At 35.2% G+C, this 24,495-nt stretch overlaps 1 protein-coding gene across 2 annotated transcripts in view; it reads left to right on the forward strand.

Moving 5' to 3' along the window:
- The first annotated feature begins 1,020 nt into the window (after positions 1-1,020).
- The window catches only part of LOC100372756 (RYamide receptor-like), a 45,179-nt gene continuing 21,704 nt past the window's right edge, over positions 1,021-24,495 (forward strand). The window contains exon 1 of one of the 2 annotated variants that reach the window (XM_085494088.1): positions 1,021-1,106. The gene's annotated coding sequence lies outside the window, so the exon portion shown is untranslated. Of the gene's footprint in view, positions 1,107-15,819; positions 15,931-24,495 lie in introns of those variants that run through there. The other variant, XM_085494087.1, reaches the window with a different exon arrangement.

Consider the following 24,495-nt stretch of genomic DNA (forward strand, 5'->3'; position numbering starts at 1 on the left):
GTATTCATATGCAGATTGTAAATCGCTATGGCTGTATTCATATGCAGATTGTGAATCGCTATGGCTGTATTCATATGCAGATTGTGAATCACTATGGCTGTATTCATATGCAGATTGTAAATCGCTATGGCTGTATTCATATGCAGATTGTAAATCGCTATGGCTGTATTCATATGCAGATTGTAAATCGCTATGGCTGTATTCATATGCAGATTGTAAATCGATATGGCTGTATTCATATGCAGATTGTAAATCTCTATGGCTGTATTCATATGCAGATTGTAAATCGCTATGGCTGTATTTATGTGCAGATTGTAAATCGCTATGGCTGTATTCATATGCAGATTGTAAATCGCATGGCTGTATTCATATGCAGATTGTAAATCGCTATGGCTGTATGCATATGCAGATTGTAAATCGCTATGGCTGTATTCATATGCAGATTGTAAATCGCTATGGCTGTATTCATATGCAGATTGTAAATCGCTAAGGCTGTATTCATATGCAGATTGTAAATCGCTATGGCTGTATTCATATGCAGATTGTAAATCGCTATGGCTGTATGCATATGCAGATTGTAAATCGCTATGGCTGTATTCATGTGCAGATTGTAAATCGCTATGGCTGTATTCATGTGCAGATTGTAAATCGCTATGGCTGTATTCATATGCAGATTGTAAATCGCTAAGGCTGTATTCATATGCAGATTGTAAATCGCTATGGTTGTATTCATATGCAGATTGTAAATCGCTATGGCTGTATTCATGTGCAGATTGTAAATTGCCTTGCTTATCGAAAATCACACATATAAAAGAACTTGACGTAGAATGCTCAACATAACTGTTGTTGGTGTTTACACCCGCAATCACGCTCAAACAGTGTAATTCATGAGTGAACGCAACTTACGTTAGCTTGCCATGAATGTTGAAATGATAGCTATGTAACCTGATCGAGTAACACAAATTAAACATTTCACTATTGGTTAGCTTACTGTAGAAGTAACCAACTGAAGATCCCTCACTCCACCATAACTACCGTACTCGTACTCACCATCCATTAGGTATGGTGTGTAATGTTCACGCATATCTCGTAAGGTCACACAACAGGTATGTCCACTATTTTCTCTCCTTGTCACAAAACTAGCCGGATAATAAACTGCCGACCCCTTTTCATGTGCTGTCTGACCTTCATTCGTGTCTCGGCGGAGCACAACTTACGCGTTGTCATTTTTCAGTGTCAACTCTATAACATCCATACATTTATTCAATACTACGAACACAGCAGAGATTAGTTTTGATAATTTCCGCTGCACGGTGCACTGGACATGAGAATGTCGTATTTTCAATTCATTGCTTGATAGTAATTGATGTGAAAGCTGTACGTACATCTTCGACCTTTTCCTATAATAACTAGCAATTAAAGGAACTGATACGGCAATACTCAACAATTTAAGCCCGACCGCGGATCAGAGCCTAACATAACAGTTTACTGCGAGGCGATCGAGTGGCGACTGTGTCGGGAAAACGTATGTATATATCAGTATATAGAAATATTGTCTAGAATAATGTTCTACTAACTGACGCAAATTTTGAATATAAATCATGTACATATTTATAATATTACACATACCATAATTCGTATATTGCATTCTATGTACTCAATGGCCGTATGTATAATGCTACGATAGTTATAGGTAGGCGAAATATTCGGTTTGATATACCATTTGGTTGCACCGATTTGCTGTGGATCTAAACGTTAAAATTAAGTGTTGGCGTAGTTTACTCTGCCAGTGAATATTTCATTGTAGGTGACTCACGACTGAGTCACATACTTATTATATGTTCTCATATAAGTACATCACAAGTTGGCGTGTAATACGGGTCACTTTAATACATGTCGTCCCGTTTTGTAGTGAGTTGCGCGTTATTGTTGAGTGACGTGGCTATAATCTGTTGCCATGGTGAGGGTCCAAACGTCCAGTTTGTTCACCTAATATATTATCTCCATAGTTGAATATTGTTGTCTTCGTCAAAAGGACCTAAATTTTGTTTTTCACTTTCCAAACTCAAAGCTTTTGTTTATTGCAAAACAATCCAGCAATGTCTGGTTATCATTTGACTGATGACCACGCATTGTTTTCGACTGAATATAATGGGTGTGAATTTCTGAAAATTGTTGCTAGTTAGGCCAACTGAATCTTGAGAATAACAGAATAATACGTCCGTATTACCATGGACAACACAACGCATTGACATTTACAACGCAACTCACCAGACAAATATGGCGCCACCCATAAACATACCGACCCGAGTCAGACACGAACGTCTTCGGAAAGCTCCGGAAATAAGGGGACGTCCCATAAATAAAGTTTGCAGGGGCAAAAGGTAAACCATAGTTATCACAGAATACAACGTATCCCCACAATATATGTTTATTGCGTTGGACATTTTTTGTTTTTCCGCCATTGTAATTATTGAGTAATGACGTCATTGTCATACATTCATCTTAGCCTATAACCCAGGTTTACAAAAGCAATACACTTGATGTTGATTCTACATTCAATTCCATGAACTCAAATCAAACAAATACCAGAAGGAAAACCAGTACTATGTACGGACAGCCGAGCAATTAATTAATTAATTAATTTATACTATATATTAATAATAATATAGTTCGAAAACTGAAAATAAAATAGGCATGGCAAATATTTTGATGCAAAACGTGACAGACAAACAAGAACTGTAGTAATAGACACACTTTGTACTCAATGAAGTAAGATTCGCAGGATAGATATTTTAACATTAATTTTAAAATTAATTCCACTCACGAAAACATTAACATATTTCGTATAATCCACGTCTGCTTCCTGTCTATATAGAAAGGAAATTGAGTGTTAAACACACAACCAGTATGATCTTAAATAGATCAAAACAGCTGCAGTTCGATTTAGCAATATACCGATACTTATCGCTAGTGTGTGAGTTTCAAGGATACTGTCTGCTTTGATTTCACGCATTACAATCGTTAATTATTCGGTTTCCGTTGTGACGCACATATCTTCGATTGTATAGCCTGTCTAAAGTTAATATAACCCTTCAAGTAAAACACGTAGTAATAAAACTTATTGAAACGTATGAGTTGAAAGTACATGGTAGTTTTAACATGTGTAATTACACCCATTAAATGAACCATTCCCCCAGGGTTAAATGTCACGGCAATGCATTCATTAGAGGTGAAAACGGCATGTATTTAGTAATATAACCTATATTACCTAGGGTGGATCTGATACTAGAACGTCACTAGCAGTGCACTATGCATTTGCAATTCTGCGGAACACGGCGCACGTTTAATTACATGTCAGCCACTGTTTTCTAGAGTGTGACTACATTGGAAATCTTCCAGCTACACTCATGAAGATCGACCTATGATTGTCAGTGAATGCAAGGAATAAACACAGATATCCCCCTCTGTTCTGTGTTTATTGACAGGCCTTTCAAGTGATTGCATACTTAAGGAAGCTGTAGAATAATCAGCAGCGAGATCTCTATAAATTGTACTGAGATTTGTGACAGTTATTGATAACACGATCATCGTTAGACCGCAGCTCCACATTCCCCGTGATTTCAACAGTGCGTAGTGGAACGCATAATTTGAATGACCCGCCCATTCTTGACTATGTTTACGAACCTTACCGGGTGTGGTATGTGTGGTATCCTACATGTCACATGTCTCGAACGGACGTGTTATCACTTATTGTTTGATGTGAATAAGCTTTATTATTTATACCATTCAGACTTTCCAAATTTCGTTGAACAATCGAGTGTGATTTAAATACTGGTCGTCATCTTTATTTTTCTACACCCGAAACAACGAGCTAAACCTGAAATCACGTTGCAGTTTTGATGGCGCCCTGGCTGGGTTATTTTGCATGATGATGCATTTTTTTTCATTCCTAAATATTCTCGTTATCCATGCTGAAATACGAGTGTGTCTTATTAGCAGAAGCCAGAAATCACCACTTTTGCAGTTATGATTCCGTGTATATTCGATATTGCAAAAATCAAATTAGTTATGTTATATATATCTGTACTAATAGGATCAGTTAACAATAATACAGATATAATTGGGAATGTAAGGCAGAAACATAATCGGTTGGACAACGTCAATAAGATATTTACTGAAACGTAATGTACGGGAGATCACTCCAGTGGGTATTGAATTGTTATAGAGACGGATTGATGACCCGTTAACCAGGTAAACTGTTAATGTAAATTGATTTTTATTATGAGAGACTTTGAATGAATCAAAACTTTTTTTAACACTCTCTTATGTGTTTTTCTAAAGTAAAGTTAGGCAATATATGATTTCTATCAATTTGCAACAGCTTAGGTGAGTTAGTGCAGAGTATTTTGTCAGTATATGCTTGAGTGACAACTCGTATTTTAAAATGAATCTTGCAGCGGGACATGGAGAATAATTATTTCACAACACATTCTTTTAGAGCAAACTCGTTCACTTTCAATGTGTGATTGACAAGATGTAATTAGATGCATCGCGTTCAAACTGATACTGATGTACATGATTACTCATTTGTGTGACAGTTTGTACTTTCTGGCACCCCAGGGGGTGTGACATTTATCAATTGATCGCTGATAGAAATTTAATCAGTTTGGAATTAGTAATTTTTCTACAAACACAAGTGACATTGAACAAATGCATATGTCATATTAGTAGCTTTAGCTACGGCTGATTTATTTAAATTAAGATAGATTCATTGATTGTTCATCATCATTGTCTTGGATACTCGGCTCGAAATGAATTACAATTGAGAAGTGGTCTAACGTTATGGGAAGAGGGAAAACGTCCGGTTGACATGTCTAAATTTGACGCTCTGTTAGCTTGACGTTCGAGGCAGACGCACGGTAACCCGAATTGCTTGAGGCTACTTAGGGCCATATGGTATTTGGAAATTATCATTAAATATAGTGCAGAACGCTATACACAAAGGATTCGATCAGTAATACCTTGAAGATCACCACTTTCTCATTTCACTAAATTGTTATTAGTATTGATTAACTGTGTCAACAATTGTCTGCCTCCCGTCTCCCCACATGTGCATAATTGGAAATTCAAACATATCTCCCTATTTTCACTACGGAATTAGAAAGGCTATAATGAGAATTCCAACAAAGGATTTTGAATAGCAATAAAAAAATATTGGCATTCTCACGCACTAAACATGCGAATTATATTATTAGTGCATTGAATGTCCAGAAGGTATAGCAGATTTAAAACTAATACTCAAATCCTAAATTGCTTTTGCCCGAGGAGGACATTTTAAAGTGCATTAGTTAAGGTATTGATGAATTGCTAAACACAGGGATAACAAGAATGTTTTATATATATGTATATACATAACATAGAATAGTTGCGTTTTACTTGAGACATATTAAGGTATACGTGTCACCATGTGTTACAGCGTGCCAGGGTGTGTACATCCTACCATATTAGTAAAAAAATCAAATTTCACATATGGTCCGACGCACCTCTACGTTCTCGAATAAATATCAATACTGCTTCTCGCAATACCGCACGTTATCTTCAATATTAGCCGCGAATAATCTTTAGTTATGCTCTCAGGCAGTGCACGACCGAATACCCCATCGCCGTATTCGAAAGCGAGCCATCACACAGACAGGTCTGTTTAAAGCATTCAATCAGAGTAAGTTTTCTTTTGTCATTTATTCATTCATTCTGGTTGACTTTGTTAGATATGAAGTTGAATCAACATTTTCCATTGAATTTGAACAATCCAATGATTGGGTGAATCATTCCACGTGACGAAATTCCTCTTTCAGTACAGCGTTGTACTTCCTCTTGTTGGACCTTGGACAATATGTCCAGTAACATCAAACACAGCCTGCAATATGTCTGTTCTTTTCTTGCAAGTGACATTCTTCTAGCAGATCAGGTTTCAACTTCACATGGTTGTGGCGCTACTTGGCATATATTTCCATCGTAGAACGGGGAGGTGGGGTGAAATCAGCAAACATGGGCAAATCAGGATTTCCATGGAAAACAACTTGAAAACATTTGTAGCTCAATTCCCCATATAATTAATCGTAATTTGCAATGGGACCAAGCGCTGGAAAATATCTTTATTTTTATCATCTCAAAAAAAAAAAAAAAAAATAGACAAGTTGACAGATGTGAGATTGTAATTAAACGAATAAATAATGCCAGTTTATTAAAACGCGACATTGTTGTTGTAGTGGAATTTATAGCCAATAGCAGCAAATCCATTAATTATATTTTCATATGCAAATATGTCTATGTCTATATGTTATAATTATGGTTTCAAATGCATTGATCTAAAGAAATGATCACTGAATTGAATTTGGAGACTAATAACAACGCACATGCACATGCATATGCTCAAATCTGTGGTCGTTTGAATCACGTATTTTTCGAGAATTAGTCAATTTACGACTTCCAACAGTGTTTCATATTACACTTTTTAATGAATCCAAATTAATAATGAATTATTGGTATATATGGTGAGATATCTTTGACGCATTATATAGCATAGTTTCTCAAGAAGTTGATTTAAGTTTTTTGTTGAAAACATAATTTATGTTTTTTTTAACGTTACTAAATTGAACAAATAGTTTGTAGGCATAGACACCATCTTTGATTTCATTACATTTTTAAAAACAATACTAAAATGTTTACATCATCATTAACAGTAAACCTAATTAAGGTTATGCGTAGAACCATATACAATTTATGTCAACTTTTGAGTAATGTTAAGACTATTGCATTTTAGAAAGTACAAATACTGAATTGTCGATTTGCGTAAACTTCTTGGTTGCTAATATCACATCTATTTGTTTGAAATGCAGTTAATATGCAGCCGAACCACATTCTGTAACTGTCGAACAATTTTTCATTCCTGCTTAGCACATACAGCATCTCGCCAAATACACCATTCTTAATACTCGGGCATATGGATTCCCCAAGGGTATGATTTCCCTAGAAGATATAGTGTCTTTATTGAATTCGAAGATCACTTTCACGTGAAATACAGTTATATGCACTTGCCATTAGGCCCTTGCTAATCCGCGCATTATAACAATCCCTGTATTATCTGAATGTGTAAGGCGTTGATTTGTTGTCATGGAAATATCCACGATAATCTCCATTCTAGATATTCCCAGGAACCATGCTTCACTATCTGAATAATCACACACAACACAAAGCCGGATTTATTTGTGAATTCACCTACATAATTATGTTACCATGGCAATCAAACATTAATGACAAATGTTGGATGTTGTTTAATGTATAGTAGTATAGTAGTATTTGGATCTAGTAAAGCATTTAAACCCAGTGATACAGAACAAATATATTACATTTGTTACTGACCTCGAATTAATGTGTAGGATACCCACACACATACAGGGGTCAAAACAGTTCCTATAACACAACGGAAAAACGTCGATTGCATGTTTTCAACAGAACTGACGGAAATGAATAAGCCCAGAATTAATATGACCACTTGTATCGCATACTGCGTCCCCTGTAATAAGTCAATAATTTGAATTAATTTTGAAACATATTTGTCATTTTAATACTTATTCGAGGTAGAAAATATTAGATGCAGCCAACCAGAAATCTTCTTAAACAAGTTAAGCAATTTTTTCACAGTTTATTTGCCTGAATATCTTCTAGCCTATGTATATATATAATCCCCCTGTGCCTTTAAGAAGCTGATAATGGAAAAGCTATTTCGATGACCAGTTTTATCGCTTCTATTCGAAACTTGAATTTCACTAATCCTTCTTCTTAGAAAAACAAATGTTGAATTCAAGGCCAATTATATGGAGTATTGATATATACTTATGCACACAAAGAGGGCGTATATTGAGTGTATCATTACAGACCAAATGTGTACAATGTAGTAATTGCATATGTGAATTTAAGAATACGGTTGGCCAAATAATAACTAAAATAATGAGAATTTAACTAAACCATTGATTGACACCGCGGTGCAGTGTAGCGAGATTGATTCGTCCTACATTGATGCCACATAAACAACATTAACTCTCTCTTATCACGTGGTGACAGCCGAAGATAAATAAAGTGAGTACAATGGTTAGGTTTGACTACTAAAAATAATGCGTTGGTAATATATAATAACCTTTCACTTATTTACTGTTAAAGACGGCCAAAGCACCGCATGGATTATACCACAGACAACCAATAATAGTTAAGTATTGTTACGTCTTGTTAAAATGTATAATCTAGTCGAATCTCACAGGTGTGGTACGTATAACCACCATGTTTATTACAGTTGACATGCACATGGGAAAAATGCATCATGGACCAAATGACATGATTAAACTGGGCAGAGAACATGGTTATATCTTTGTGTTTCCTGGCTATCCCACTGAAATATTATTATAACATGAAACATTATTATGTGTTATTTTCTCTGTACAAACCGTGACACTTGTGAACGAGCTTTATTAGAATAAATAGTATCACGTCAGCTATGAAATACGTTTCCAGAACCTCTAATTATTGTCTCTATCATTACATTATGCTATTGCTATGATACTGTGGATATTTATGCTTCGAATTCGAATATAACATTTTACACAATTCACATGTTAGGTTTTTGTAAATACAACATCCATTGCTAAAGAATTCATCTTATAAACCATGCTAGGACACAGGGAATCAAATAGATAGGCGTATCATCCAAACCATGCTGGAAAACAGAGCTACAACCAGATGGCGTGCTGTTTACAGCATATCATTCTGCATGTATAAAATGTTGATCTATTAATATCTGGTTCAATCTCACGACCTTCAGTCTTCGCTGTGACTATGTCAGTGTATCACATACATGCACCGCTACACCGAATTTACCCAATGGATACACCAGTCGGTATGGTACCGCAGCAATGCATCTGACAATTGTCGATGCATATATTGAATTTCCATCACGCTCTTTGAATGAAAAAAGCCTCCCGCTGAATACACCCCGTCTAAGCTGCAGACCATCACGCAATAGTGTAAAGAAACGTATTTGTACTTTGGAGTATTTAGCAACACGTAGCGCGAAAACTGTCTAGGCGTATCAAGTTTCACGTGAGTACTTTTGACTTAACATCAGCAATGAAAACGCATTACATAAAGTAGAATACACGTAAGTCGTATTTAAAATCCAATTCAGAGACAATCGATCCATACACGCCGCTGTATCATTTAATCGTATTTTTCTAACACTGACAGGGACATTAATCACTATTTTAATTGGCGTAACCTCATAAAACTATACTGACATTTAGTTGCCATGTCTTCGTACATCACACAAATCTAATTATATAATTACCACTTTCCCCTGTGGCGATTGAATCGCATTTGTCAAAACAGAAACGCACAGACACGCAATGATTAAACATCAAACCGAGACGTCGGGTAGACATAGTCATTCAATTCTACATCGGGGATAACAGGATTCTGAATGATTAACCTCCCAGTGAAAATATGCCTCAAAACAGGCAAGCTATAACAAACAAATAAACTATCAATGTTATCACTGTGTTAGTACGACCAACTTGAGTTGAACAACGATATTATGCAGCAATTTGTGTGCATTCATAAAATGGTGTAACATAAGGTAATGTTACGTGGCGTGACACAACTTACACAAGCGACAATTGGGATTAATTAAAATTGAGCGGAAACGCTTTTCTCATCTGGTTCCGTTTCGCCAATAATGTAATTTAGGACATACTGATAAGTTAAAACTATCACATGTTAACACCATGAGTTACATGAACCTTTTGTTATACTATGAGGTTATTACGAGGATACCGAAAAGTATGCACTAAGACAGTACAGCGGGAGTATCATATGTGGTTCGTACTAAATTATAATCAGAATTGTATAGTGTCTTTGAGCAGCACGTAAATGATAGTAGTCTTGTCATCTGTATTGTGTAAACTACAAAGAAAACCAAGGACAAATGCTTTGTACATTTGCTATATGCAACACGTCAAATTGTGTTAACAGCCATAAAACGATAAAACGAACTGACTCCAAAAGTGGATTCAATAAATTCGACGTGACATCAATGTTTTGGTCGGTAGGTCTGACTTCGTATAATGTTCCATTCATCGACCTGTTGCACCTCGAGCTGGTGCAATAAACGGCCTCTAGCGAAGGATTTGTGTACAGGACGCCGTTTGCAGAGTCGATATTGGTCAAATCTGTGGGCGTTCGTCAATACTAATACCGCATTTAACAATTTGTTTACGTTCTAAATGACGTCCGGCTACTCAACCAAACACAAGTGTTCATTCGAAGGACAATGGGTAACTCATATACGTGATTTTGACGTCACAGGCATGCCTCGTTTCCTACTCATTTGATGTGTACAATTTGATGCTGATATATTAATGTATTTGCTTATGTTTAATTGGTCGATGGATACTACGCAGAGCACGGTTAACAGAAGATAGCCATTCAATCGTTTAGGCAAATGTGAAAACAATGTCTATTCCAACATTTTGAAGGATGTCTAAACAACAAACTCACCATGAATCCAGAATCGTGGCGTTTCTGCGTGTTGCTTGCTCGCTCGTGTGTGAGATACAATAGCCCTCAACGCGCTCAAAATTCGAATATTTCGACATTTTTGGATATTATTTGGATATAACGAATGCTGCCCATTATTACATAACAATAGAACGCGGGTGAGATATTCGCTTGAAATGGGGGTGATATTTGCTTTAAATAATAGGCACCTTATTTAACACAAAATAACAGGAATGCGTGTCGTCTTCAATTGACTATATTCCACTTGCCCGAAATAACGACCAGTACGTGGCCATTTGCATTTTTAATTATTATGACTTGAAATGTTTCGTTGTGTAATTACGACCACAAACTACATCTACATAGACAGAACGCCAAAAATGGAATGACCCTTGTCGACTGGCATAGCTAACACAAACAAATTATAATACCCAATCAGATGTATTCGAGGAAGGCTCTCTACTACGCATGCACGCAATGTTATACAGTTGGTGCATCTTACTAGCTCTTAGTCACCAAGGGAACGCCATTACTACAAATGCGTATCTATACTTTCGGGCTATCATTTCATTTCTAACTTTACATGTCATATTCTTATTAGTGCCAGTTTTGCTGAGAAACCCCCACGATACGACCATGTACTGAAGGCTGTTTGTCGACAGAATGTAAACGTGACTAAAGTATTGAACTATGGACGCAGTGACCACTTAAAATATAAGACATGCAAACCTGACTTGAGCCTCGTCTCGTGTTTATCCGGGATTTAATCTCAGTTTAGTGCAATAGAATACAAATAACACCATCTATCGTCACAATATCTATATTTTGCCATCTTATATATTCAACCTGACACCGCCCTCTAGTTTGCATGTAAATATTAGAACAGTAATTGAGATTTCAATACGAGCGTAATAATTTCATTTGCTATTGAATCACGCACAATGGTATTTTGGTGAATATACTGGAAAAAGGAAATTGTATTTTGATTTGTCTAACCAGACATCGCCCAGTGCAGTTAGCAATCAGTGTTATTTAGTTAGAAATATTGATTATTAATAAACAAATATTCATAAGCTGTTTTACTTGTTATATAGCTTATATGTTTTAAAGTGTCATGCGGTGCGTGTTATCTTCATCTGAATGCTCTCAATAATATAATATAGCACTCCGCGTTTTAAGTAGCCAATAACACGACAACATATCAATCAGATACTTAGGGAGACCCACTTAGAAACTAGATCCCATGGATACTTATCAAACCCCTTAAGATTACGATAATTGTTACTTCGGAGTGGATGGTATATAACCCGTACGACAAAGGCGTGGGATAGGTATTATACGTGCTAATATTACAGCTTAACCGACTCCATCCGTCAGTTGGCTAGAAGAACTCGTAAGGCAAGTACTAATTTTAACATGCTACATGTCGCAGAGCATCGACTTTGTTTATTCACATATGTCCAACATGTTTATTCAATTACTCGGTACATGTAATCTGAGTGATGAATGAATGGTATTTTAATTACAATATTATTAATATTTTGAACCTCATGGCAGTGGCAGAAAACACACGAATACATTAATCATATTAGGAATGCTGTTTTTTTAATATTATTATTATTATATGTCTGACATTGAGTATGTTCCCAGTAAAAGCATTGTGTGTGAATTGTAAATTGGATTTTAATGGTATCACCATATTGAAACGGCACATATTAATTTCATAAATAATAAAAATGTGTCGATGTGAGTTTCTAACATTACAAAAATTTTATTTGCCCGTCCCGGTGCAATCATACACTGATACCGAACATATGTTGTTGTTGTATTTGAACCGTATCGAACTGTTTGTTTAAAATTAATGTTGTCACATGATTGTGATACAGCTTTTTTTGGATGGAATATAGTCGAGTGTTACTTTGCGCTCTCGCACCTTATCTTTAATTATTAACCGTGTGATAGTATCATGTCTGTCGTCCAGGGAAATCATTTTAATGTTTCCTTTAAATAAATATCATTTTGTCAATTAGTCAATACTAAAGTGTAACAATAATATAACATAAAATGATAGTAAGGTTATGAATGTTGTTTTACAATAGGACTAAAGGATACAACTGGAAAAAGTGGACGTTTCATCCTTTTTTTTTTCTCTGGATCACATCCAATGTTTACTACTATTGCATCATAATTGTACACAGTATTCTTCGTCATTTAGGCTGTCAAAGTAAACGACTTTGTGATTTCTATTTTTTGTCCGGTATTAATTTTGGAACGCTCTTGCATGGTTACCTAATCATTGGTCATACAATTCGTATTATTGACAATTTTTCATATTCTGTAGAGATTTCTGTTTTGTAAAACAGCAGTTGCCATGACAATAAATGTGGCAGTGCACAGTGGTGTGCAGACGCATTACTACTTATTGCATGTCTAATATTATTTATTTCAAGTTTTCCTTCAAGAAAATAGAGGGCGCCACCCAGTAAGCAACAATGACCATACCGTCTTCCTACGACCCGTAGTCTTGCTTTGATTTTATGAATAATAATATTACTAGCAAGGATGCTTCTAATATGTTATATGTTATTGCGTTTTCTACCTAACCTAACGAGTGCGTGAAATAGAGCGTGAAATCTCTAAAAATGTGTTTCATAACTTGTAAATTCCAGCTTATTGTAGCTGATTAGTTTGTAGCCATCTTATTGCTCCGAAGCACCGAGTGTCGCAGGCATGAGGCGATTCAAAAACCATAAACGTCAAAGGGATCTTGTTTTACTAACCTTTACTACGATATTGCTAACGTTTACTACGATATTACTAACGTTTACTACGATAATACTAACGTTTACTACGATATTAATAACGTTTACTACGATAATACTAACGTTTACTACGATATTACTAACGTTTACTACGATATTACTAACGTTTACTACGATATTACTAACCTTTACTACGATATTACTAACGTTTACTACGATATTACTAACCTTTACTACGATATTACTAACGTTTACTACGATATTACTAACCTTTACTACGATATTACTAACCTTTACTACGATATTACTAACGTTTACTACGATATTACTAACGTTTACTACGATATTACTAACCTTTACTACGATATTACTAACGTTTACATCACGCTCTAATACTCTAAAAGATTTAATTCTGCTTATTGGTGTTTACGTTTTGAATTATACTACTTAAAAAATATTGGTAATATGCCATTTATAGAGTTTTGTAGAACTCCCTTACTTGATTCAGTACCGGCTGTTATGCATATTGTCCGGTTTGATCATTGCTTCATAAGTGTGTTATGTTATTTTATGTGTGCAGATACACAATTAGTGAAGTGAGCAGCGATAATGATCCGGATAAACACGACACGGCACGCCTGATATGTGCGCGGGATACTTGCTGAATTCTCTCAACAGTTATCTGCTCGATCCAGGCAGTACTATGATCACTCCATGTATTGGCTGACCTAATGAAATAGGATTTGAGTCCCGAGTCTTTCCAACGGGCTCTTGAGGAGGACGTTGTACTCTAAGTTTCATTGCCTACACAATCATAATAACCAATAACCCTCATTAATGTAAAACACCACACGTAACTACAACCAGACCATACATAAACACGCAAGAAATTTTACACCGGTACAATAACTATTAAATAATTGTAGGAGCCGCACATGTGCAAAGTTTATGTCTATGTAGGATATCGTGTTGTGCGTCTATCATAGCTAGCTGTGGTGAGAATTGCGTATTATGTATCCATATGTTATGAAACAGTTTATATAGGTGGGGTTGTTTCGGACATTCCTTGACTTATCTTATTTTATCAGGATACGTACAGTACATAATGGTTCCATAGACATTTGACCAACCTGTGGCAATTGTCCAACGGAACACAATCACTCATTTACACACATCTCAGCGCGTAATCAAAAGTCTGTCAAGCATGCCTGGACATATTTCATTAAAAACTCAATCAGGCTGATAGTGCTTTACCTACACCTAATGTCTTAACTCTGACATTGACTCGTGCCCCCAATATTATTAACAATAGATCGTTATACAAAAGGCGTATGGGAAAATCTAAAAGTCCACAAACTTCTTATCGAATGGGCGATGGAATACACGCACTGTTCCTTGATCTATCTTGAACTCGATGTCGGACAATGGCTTTTTAATTCAAATATTGTCCAATCAGGAATCTGAACTTCCCAATCGGGAACTTTTTCAAAGCGAGGCAGCGACGCTTCTGAACATTTAATGCATTGTTGGTAAACTTTAGCGACAATGACCCATTGTACTCATTTCTTTGATCACAAAAAGACGGACGTACAAATAATTCGTCTATAGTAGACGGAGGAATAAAATAAAATATGTCTCTTATGTATAATCAATGACATATGTGATTTTTTATTTCCACGTAACTGTTCACACCTAGTTTAATCACTCGTGAATACGTTTTTAGAATCTCAAACAGTGGGTGACAACTGTGTGTTGTAAAACACGTAAAAACATGGAAACAATTTGACAGTACATTCTAACCCAATATATTAAAATTTAAGGCGAGGCATTTCCTACACATAAAAAAGTAACAGATGAAAAAATTAACTATATACATCAAATAAATTGGAACGATACAACATTCAAAATGCAGCCTGCTGTCTGGTTTGTCAGACTGGGACAACTGAGCATGATGGCAAAAGCCACATTAGCTACGTGTGTGCATTTCAATCTCTCAACTCATTTATTTGTTATAAGCTCATTATAGATTCATAAATATATAAATATTAATGAGAAGGAAGATACCTTCGAAAGCCTATACAAAATCAAACAGTTGCTTGTAGTGCTTTTGGTTAGTTATATTATGAATATTCATTAGGTGGCCATTAGGCAACTCTAGAATATACTGTCCACTTCATTATTTAAATTTTATGAGAACAATGACACTGCACTCTCGCATAATACATGTTCACTGGCTTTAACACGTATTCAATATTGGAACAGGGATGTAATGCCTTACCTCAGAACGAAATCTCTCGATATATAGCGCGTGATAACACCCACAACTGTGATGCGTCGCGTCACATACTGTGTAGATAGAACGGACCAAATCCGTCACACTAGGCCGATAGTCACGAAAACGTCAATTATTTTATTTATAAACAAACTAAGCAACCATTTTAAATATAAACCTCTGCCTATATTGGGTCACCGGCCTGTCAATGGCGCACGTATTGGTTGTGGCCAGTCGACGTCTAAGTGATGAGTGCGGTCGAATGGCAGTTGTTTCTTTAATAATCAGGTAAATACGATGTACATTATTCACATGTAGCGAAGGATTGTAAAATATCATCGGTTGGTGGAATTCAGATCTACGTGCGCATCTCGCTAATGTGATGACCTAATATGAGCTGGTCGGAATATTTTAATGAATACGTGGTTCTGTGCGTTGTGTGTCGCTCATATTCATTTGATTGCTAGATGGATGTCACTATTATACAGCGATAATATTGGATAACAAACTGATCATCTTCATCACTAATATAAAATAAACCAATTGATATATAGTAGCAACCTAGTAATCCTATTTAGAGAATCGATGGCGTTTATAATATTAAGAAGAAACACGTAGAAAATAAGCACAATGTGAAAAAAAAATGAACGTAATGCAGGCTCATATTTCAACATAACATCTAGCCATGTAATTTCGTTCGATGGCTAATATTAAACGGTATTTTAATCCAGCAAATCATATCATGTTCTACAATTGATTATAAGTATATGATGTGTATTCAATCTGCCACAGCCGCTTAGATATCCTTAGTGATAAACTACCACGAGTAATCTACGAACACGAATACAGACAATTAGATTCACTGTGACACACTAAATGTAAATCATCAGTTGTTCCCAATGATATGAGTACGTTGTGATTGTAATTAACACCGGCTCTATAAAGCTATCTATGTCATATGTGACGCAGTGTTATTCCACGAACCACCGTATACCAATATGAGTAAATCTTCAACTCATAATCGAGACACATTTATTCAAGGGGTAAACTAACTTAAAGTTGCAACCACTGGCAGAGAAATTATACTATTTATTACGTAAGCATTGTAAAATAACAAAACGCATAACAAAAAATATTAACGTTTATGAATTACATTACACCATATGACACTCATAACATGTTATTTTTGATATGATTTGTTGTTTATGTACACTGTATGACGTATCATTTTTAGATATTACTAGCATGCCTACGTCACGCAATACACCGATAGCATATGGTTTGCTGCCGTCTTTTTTTTTTCAAGCACCAGTAGTTCAGTGGTCACGTCCGCCACTTTAAACAGACAGTATGTTCTGGGGATATGTGCACGCATGATGTATACTCATTTAGCATGATTCTAGATATGTTCCATTGCATGCCATCACGTGATCTTTGTTGATCAAAGTACACAACTATATGTCTGGCATGGAATATTGTAGCGTTCTTCGTGTATATTCTCTATTTTATGCTCTACACCAACATACAGACATATTAGTTTTTTTGGAAAATGCTATAGTAGTAATATATTGTATGACGTTCCAGTAAACAGCACCATATGACATTATTGTGTTAAGCTCTTTGATGTGCAAAACCTGCTTGAACAGTTTGTTGACACAGTTGATCAAAATTGGTACATATGTCAACACATTTAATAATAGTGATAACAAATATATATAAAATAAAAATTCGATGTTATTGTCACCAGCCTTGATATGTCATGGACAATATGAGTGACTGACAATACCATTTAAAATGAAGTCAGTTTTTAAAATTATCCGGCATGAAAATATTGAAAGCCCAGTTGGTCGAATACGAATGTTATTTTAAGCAATAATGTTATTTTAAGCTGATTACACAAATGCAAATATTTAAATATTCATGACAGGGATTTGTTACTGTATTATGTTATACTACTAACATTCTAACCACAGAAAATAGTTATTTAACAAAATCTAAACATTTTAGATAACTTATACAGTTACTTGTTCACATTATTTTAATATATACGATGTATGTTGATTACATTGGTGACAAAAACTCCAAATACTCTACGTGTTCAATGAATATGAATATATACCGGACAATAACACTCTAATCCTCACATGTTAATTGTAACAAAATTTGTACACCAACAAAATACTGTATATTCTTATTTTCTGACGATACCAATTCCCCCAGCCGCATACCTATAGTGGGGTATAGCTGAAAATAAATATTTAAAACTGACACTACAGGCGGATTTATAAGTATGCTATTTTTTGACACGACACGCAAAGATTTGATAGGTATGAATAAAATATGGTGATGAATCATGCTTAGCCAATTTAACTTGTATTTTCCCATGTACATTTGAGAACAGGAAAGTCAATTTAATTAATTTATTTCTCCTACTAATATATTTTAATATGAATTCCACTAATGATATTAAATAGAACGGAATATGTAAATACCGATAGTGTGGAAATACTTATCATCTGTCAGAACATGAACGAGTACGAAATATAAATAATGACTTTACTTTTGACGTTCACATTCATGTGTGGAGTGCAGTCTTAATGATTCTATCGATTCATAATCATGTCTTCGACACAGAAGTGAGTGTCAGTTTTAAATGATGGGAAATCCGTGCGAAAATACAAAGGTTCCCATTAAAAGGCGATGTTTTAGCATGTTAGATATAAACTCGTTGTCATAATATTTTGGAAACTTGCACATGGCTATAGTATTCACATATCTGTGCCATTTTTTAATAATAAACTGTTTAATTCGCCAGCCTTGAAGTATTTTAAATTATCAGTGTTCCAGTAGTTGTTGGAACACTTTTTGAGTATTTTAAATTGACATTAATTACAATATTGTGTGAATATTTGCCTGTTATTAAAACAGTGTATTGTCACGTGTTACTGTTCATATATTAGTGATACACAGCTGTATACGTTAAGGCGACTTGTTTTATTATATGTCTTGTAATTCGTTTCAAGTGTTAAACACATATATACTCATCGTAAAACGTTTTCTAACACGTCAAGCCGACAAGTCCTGTAGTACAAATATAATTGTCACACATACATTATTTACTATGCGACTTGCTTAATGACGATAGAGCTTTGCTGCATAAACTTGGCTCTGATATACTCTTAAGAAGAAATTTCTCATTTCATTTGTTTTGTATTCTTTTATAATTGCTGATGACTATAGTAATTTGTTGAATGTGTAATGAATTATTTTTTCATGGGTGTTAATATACATGTACATCTAACTGTACATTCAGTAGAAATTCATTACGCATATTGAATCATTAACTTCAAGTTCATTGTTGGTTGTCTTACATTATCTCATTGTATATACAAAGTGTATTATTTAATATAAACACTGATTGTTCTCCCTTTCTATTGTCACGGGCGTTTCCGAAATTTTGACTATGAACGTATAGTCATAATACTGTACAGTACAATTATTTGGGTACAACAATTTTGCTGAAAACAAATTATGTTAATAATTAAGACAAAATTAAACAGCACATTAACAGTCATCGGGTCCTCCAACTTTATATACACAAACTTCATGTTTCGGTGTACTACTTTTTTAACATTACCTTTTGCCTCAACTTTCACCGTAACATCGTACTACAAATGACACGTAATTGTCACAGTAATTGATATAAGCATAAGATACATCGTTTTTGCATGTGACAGTTGCCTTTGCATGAAAATAAAAAAAATAAAATCGTAATTATGTGGTAAATCAAATGGGCGTACGCGAAAAGGTTGTTCACCCTGGCTTACCAGCTGGTTAATTGTATGTACTACAGTTTCAGAACAACATTCAATAATAACATAGTAGATTAATATTATATTATTTTTTTAGTTATTGTTATTAACACAGCTTGCCTGTGCAATCAGTGCACTGTTCGTTATTTTGTGTTAACGGCATAATTACCGATGGCACTCTACTACTTGGCCTGAATATGTTCGGTCAACGCGAACGTGATTTTTCTATCGTGACAGGTTGTCAGGCAAGGGTTGCTTATTATCCTTGCACACCACTAATAAAATATACAACGAGGGCAGGTTTTTAATTTAGTTTACATGCCGAACGCATTGAGGTTTGTCACGCAATGGGAAACATCACAAAGAAGGGAACGTGAAAGTAAAATGAACTTTATACATTCATTTAAATGCGCGGCCAATAAATTTCTCAGAGAGACAAATAACTAGAATTAATCCGTGAAGCGGCACTTTATCGATTCTACAGTTGCACCTAATAAAACGTTATTACTGGCATTTTACGGAAAGACCCCGAAACACGGATGCCGATAAGTGCTACATTTCACGTCACATGTTGTGTGTATATATTGGTAATTAATGACAAGTATTAGGTATTACGTACTTCAAACCAAGGTCCCTGATTAACAGTGAATATTGCTGTATCCAGGCACAGACCCACATTGTTAGTAGAAACCTTGACGTAAATCTACTCACTGAATCATGGAGGATGTGTAACTATTTATCAATCAATGACGCACATTATATTATGAGATAAATAATGTTTACTTATCCACTTATCCACTGCCATACTTTGCAGTAGTATTTCCATGAATCATAGTTTGTATACACTTGTTCAGAAATGTGTGTTGCGTTGATGGAACTGCGGAAATGGTTTCCGAACCACTGAAAAAATAATAATAATAACAGTGCGAACGCGTAATTCTACCGAACACCAAGTACGCGCATAGACATACCATTCACCGACACTCGGTACTGTCTCTTTTCACTGTGACACACTAAATGTAAATCATCATTTTCCGGGAAGTCGTTCGCTCCAAGGCAGGAAATTACAAAGCTAGATGTTATTCAGATTTTAGAAAAACCTGACAATGTTTATTGATTTTGTCACTGTTCACTTCTATATATAAATAATAAGTTAGTGATAGACAATCAATAAATGCTATTGTTTTTATTATTATTATCATCATTATCATCATTATCATCATTATCATATTGAAACTATCAAATTATATTGTATGATAATTGCGTATAAAATATAAACATGTTAATAAACTGACATCACATTCACTGTGGTAATAAGTAGCGTTAATAGACACGTATTATAAAGAAATAGGGTTTTAGTATATTTGTCAATCAATAACGACAGAGTTAGGTTTACAGAGATGCTGGGAAACGTGCTGAAATCAAAACAATGAGATAATCTAGTGAAATTTTGAAATTTCATTCAGACGTATTCAAGGTGATGAAAAAAATTACTGTAACTGTCTGCTTGAACTACATCACTATTGTACACACCAGTAGATACTTCTGATTTAATAACATGACATTGTTTTTTTCCTTATTGGAGCTTGAAGGGCGGTAGTCGTCGCGCCACACATGTGCGACATTTGTGTCCATAAACAATGATCTCCCACAATCCAATGCGCTATTCTAACGGAAATCACAAAAATGGGGATTGACCTGGGCGCGATTTGCACTAATTACAGCCGATGACTCTTCCGATATCTTCCAATCACCTAAAAATACCTAATTAATGCTTGGTAATGACTCAGTTTGTACTCGCTGATCTGCGCAACAGTCAAAGCCGCCATCTTTGTTTATATGAGAACCATGTATCTCGCGCATGCGTGGCGCGACGACTACCGCTCTTTAAATGAGCATGGTCTATGTGTTATTATATTTACAACACCAACAAAGACAACTGCGGCAAATGAGACGACATTTATCATTTTTAAAGACCGACGACTCTCGTTCGTCATAGTTTAATGTAATTGCAGATCACAGAAATATATGAAAATGTATTTTTTTTTAAATTATAATAATCGGCATTCAAATTAAAATTTTGTGAAATTACGAAATTTGTGCCATTTTTTATTACGCGTGAAGGTAAACAATCCAGTTAAAGCACTAACTTGTTTTTTAAGTTTATTGTATTTTTATCGACCTTTAAATAATTAAATTCTATCTCACCTAATAATATTTGAACATGCTGCTTGGTTATAAATTATTCACTGTGCCAGGTGGTATACTTCCACGCCTCAAATTACCTTGATAGTGCGTTCTACCATTTCGAAGCGCTGCGAACAGAGGCGGCAAGATCCGTGAAATATTTTTAATAGTATACATGGCGAGTGATGCATGGGGAGGCAGACATGCTCATTTTCTTCGAAACAAAAGTGACCTCGTTATGTTTACCTTGAGGTACATATTATATTTTATTGATCACTGGTTTGACGTCCTATTGTGTACTCTTCAGTTTATTTGTGTGTATTGTCTGTCAGTCATTATTGTTGTGTTCTTGGGGTTTCTGTTGTAGAATTGTGCCGCGAAGTGCTTGTTAGTCTGTTGGTTTGTTTTGGGGGAATATTTTGGCGTTTAAATATGTGATGTTGTGTAGATCCAGATTGATATATCACTTTTTTCCAAAAATCTGAAATCATTTCATTTATACCATGTTTTAACAATTCGGAAATTTTCGCTTTTTATGTAAACTTGTATTTCCCTGAACAGGAAATCATATGACGTAATCACCAAGCTTATTAGGCGAAGGGGGAGGATGTTTCTAAGTTATTGTCATGGTGCATGTTTATCTCAATCAGCGACTAAATTCAAAATGGCCGCTCTACACCGTCAAAAGTACCCGGATGTAAATACACCGGGGTCAAGCAAAGGTCACGGGAATGGTCTATTCTGTGGTGACAATCGTCATCGGTGAGTGTTTGGTAAACACTGATCGTGGCTTTGACACTATGTAGAATTGCATCACAAAACGACAATTGTGCAAATATCATATTTAAAGTTTTATGTAGTTTACTACAATTTTTTTTTCTGCACGTCTTTCCAGGGCTTGACGAAATCAACATCAGATTAAATTTGTATTATTTATTAACTAGTTCATAGGCCTATAACTTGTTAAACAGTTTTAAAAGTCTTGGTGTTTGTCATATAAACTACTGTATACCGAACCAAATATTCGGCGACCATATTTGATTTTGTATATATTTTCTGTTTTTCTTTGATCTAAGCTCTTTAAATATTACGTTCATTAAATATGTCGATTCCTTGTAAACTCTATTATCATACGGTCAATTGCTTATGTATGTATGTATGTATTCCGTAAAATATACAAGTGACTGAATTCCCATATGTAAATTTGCATTAATTAAAATCAAATAATGTACACAGTGGTTTAACTGCATAACTAATTAAGTAAGTAATTTACGTAATTTCCGGGCATATTTTTAGTAAACCATGTTGTCATATAAGGTAACCCGAATTTCCAATATCATTCTATATTTTAATGAGAAAACTCGCTGTTGCAATTACTGTGAATTGCCCTATTTTTATATAAGTTATTTTTACCATCTGTTTTTTTTATTTTGATTGATATTTGGTGATATTTTAATGACATCGGATTGGATATAATGATACAATTCAAATCTCCTTATTTCGGACATATAATTGAAACTCCCGTCGTCTCTAAAACAGTGAATTCGATGACTTAAATACATAAATGCAAGCGTATGGACGCAGTCTCCCCGTTTGCCAATTTCAAGCTGCATGGTGCAGCATTATCCATTTCACAAAAGTAATCAATTACTGTATGTGCGCATATGACGCGCTGTGTGAGCAAGAAAACGTAAAACATGCGCAATAAACTTTTTAAGTGTAATTGTGGTTCGCGAATTAGCTTCACTGTTTACGTCACCCGACAACCGACTATCTGTCAATGCAGCTAAATAAATCAAACAAAGCGTTAACATGCAGTATTCCATCACACCGTGGAATAAAATCACGCACACGAAGCGCTGTTCATTATCTTATTCAGCTTATTCAATTCATTCGCATTATAAATTCTTGTCTGGAACCGAATGTATGAAAAACAATATAGTGACGTGAATCGTCATTATATGCTGCATATTATGATTAGAGCGGACTTCTTTCTATTGATTTTATAACGATTAATTTCTATCTTAATAATCCTTTGCAAAATACACTGCGTACATTGTCACACGTGCGAGTCAATCCCAAACTCATCGCGCCAATGTTTATGAAACCATTTGATGCAATCAGATTTCAATTTCCCTCAAACTCATCATGTATCCTTGGTATAAAACAAACGACCGTCCTGTCACATTGACTGCTGATTTCTATAGCCATATCTACTAAAGAACATGACACAAAGGCTGTTCATGCCGTTGTTAATTTGGCGGATCTGGTCCGGGTTATGGTACAGGTGATATGCTTACAGGTAGTCTGAATGTCACACTGCTGGCAACAGAGTACGTTCGTCACATTTCGATACTAAATAGTATACTGATCATTTTGTTGTATGAATGCAATATGGCAATATAAGTCAGCCATCTTGTAAGTGATTATTTTCGTCGTGGTAAATGTATTTTCCTGTTTTGGGATTACCAAACCTTATTATATCATATATTTTATCTATACACACACACCCTGAATATATTATTCTAGTGTTTCATCCGAGCCTATCGTCATACAATTACATCCCGATCTGTTTTTATCTGGCGACGTTTTATTAAGTACATATTAACCTTGATTTGAGTGGAATATTGCGAAAAGTAAATTACCATCTGATGCGCACCAACTAAGACGCTACCAACATTAGAAATAATAGTCTGATGAAATAGCGGGATTGCGGGGATTCGTGTAGTTTATAGACGGCTGCACTCATTAACTGTGTTCGTTATCGAGATGGGAATTGTTCGATTTGTGCTCATCGTGGGAACCATGCAGACTTAATGATGTGGTAATGTACACTCCAATAATGAATGCTCTA

The sequence above is a fragment of the Saccoglossus kowalevskii genome, chromosome 19, assembly GCF_978046115.1.
Source record: "Saccoglossus kowalevskii chromosome 19, keSacKowa6.1, whole genome shotgun sequence".
In the NCBI taxonomy this organism is placed as follows: domain Eukaryota; kingdom Metazoa; phylum Hemichordata; class Enteropneusta; family Harrimaniidae; genus Saccoglossus; species Saccoglossus kowalevskii.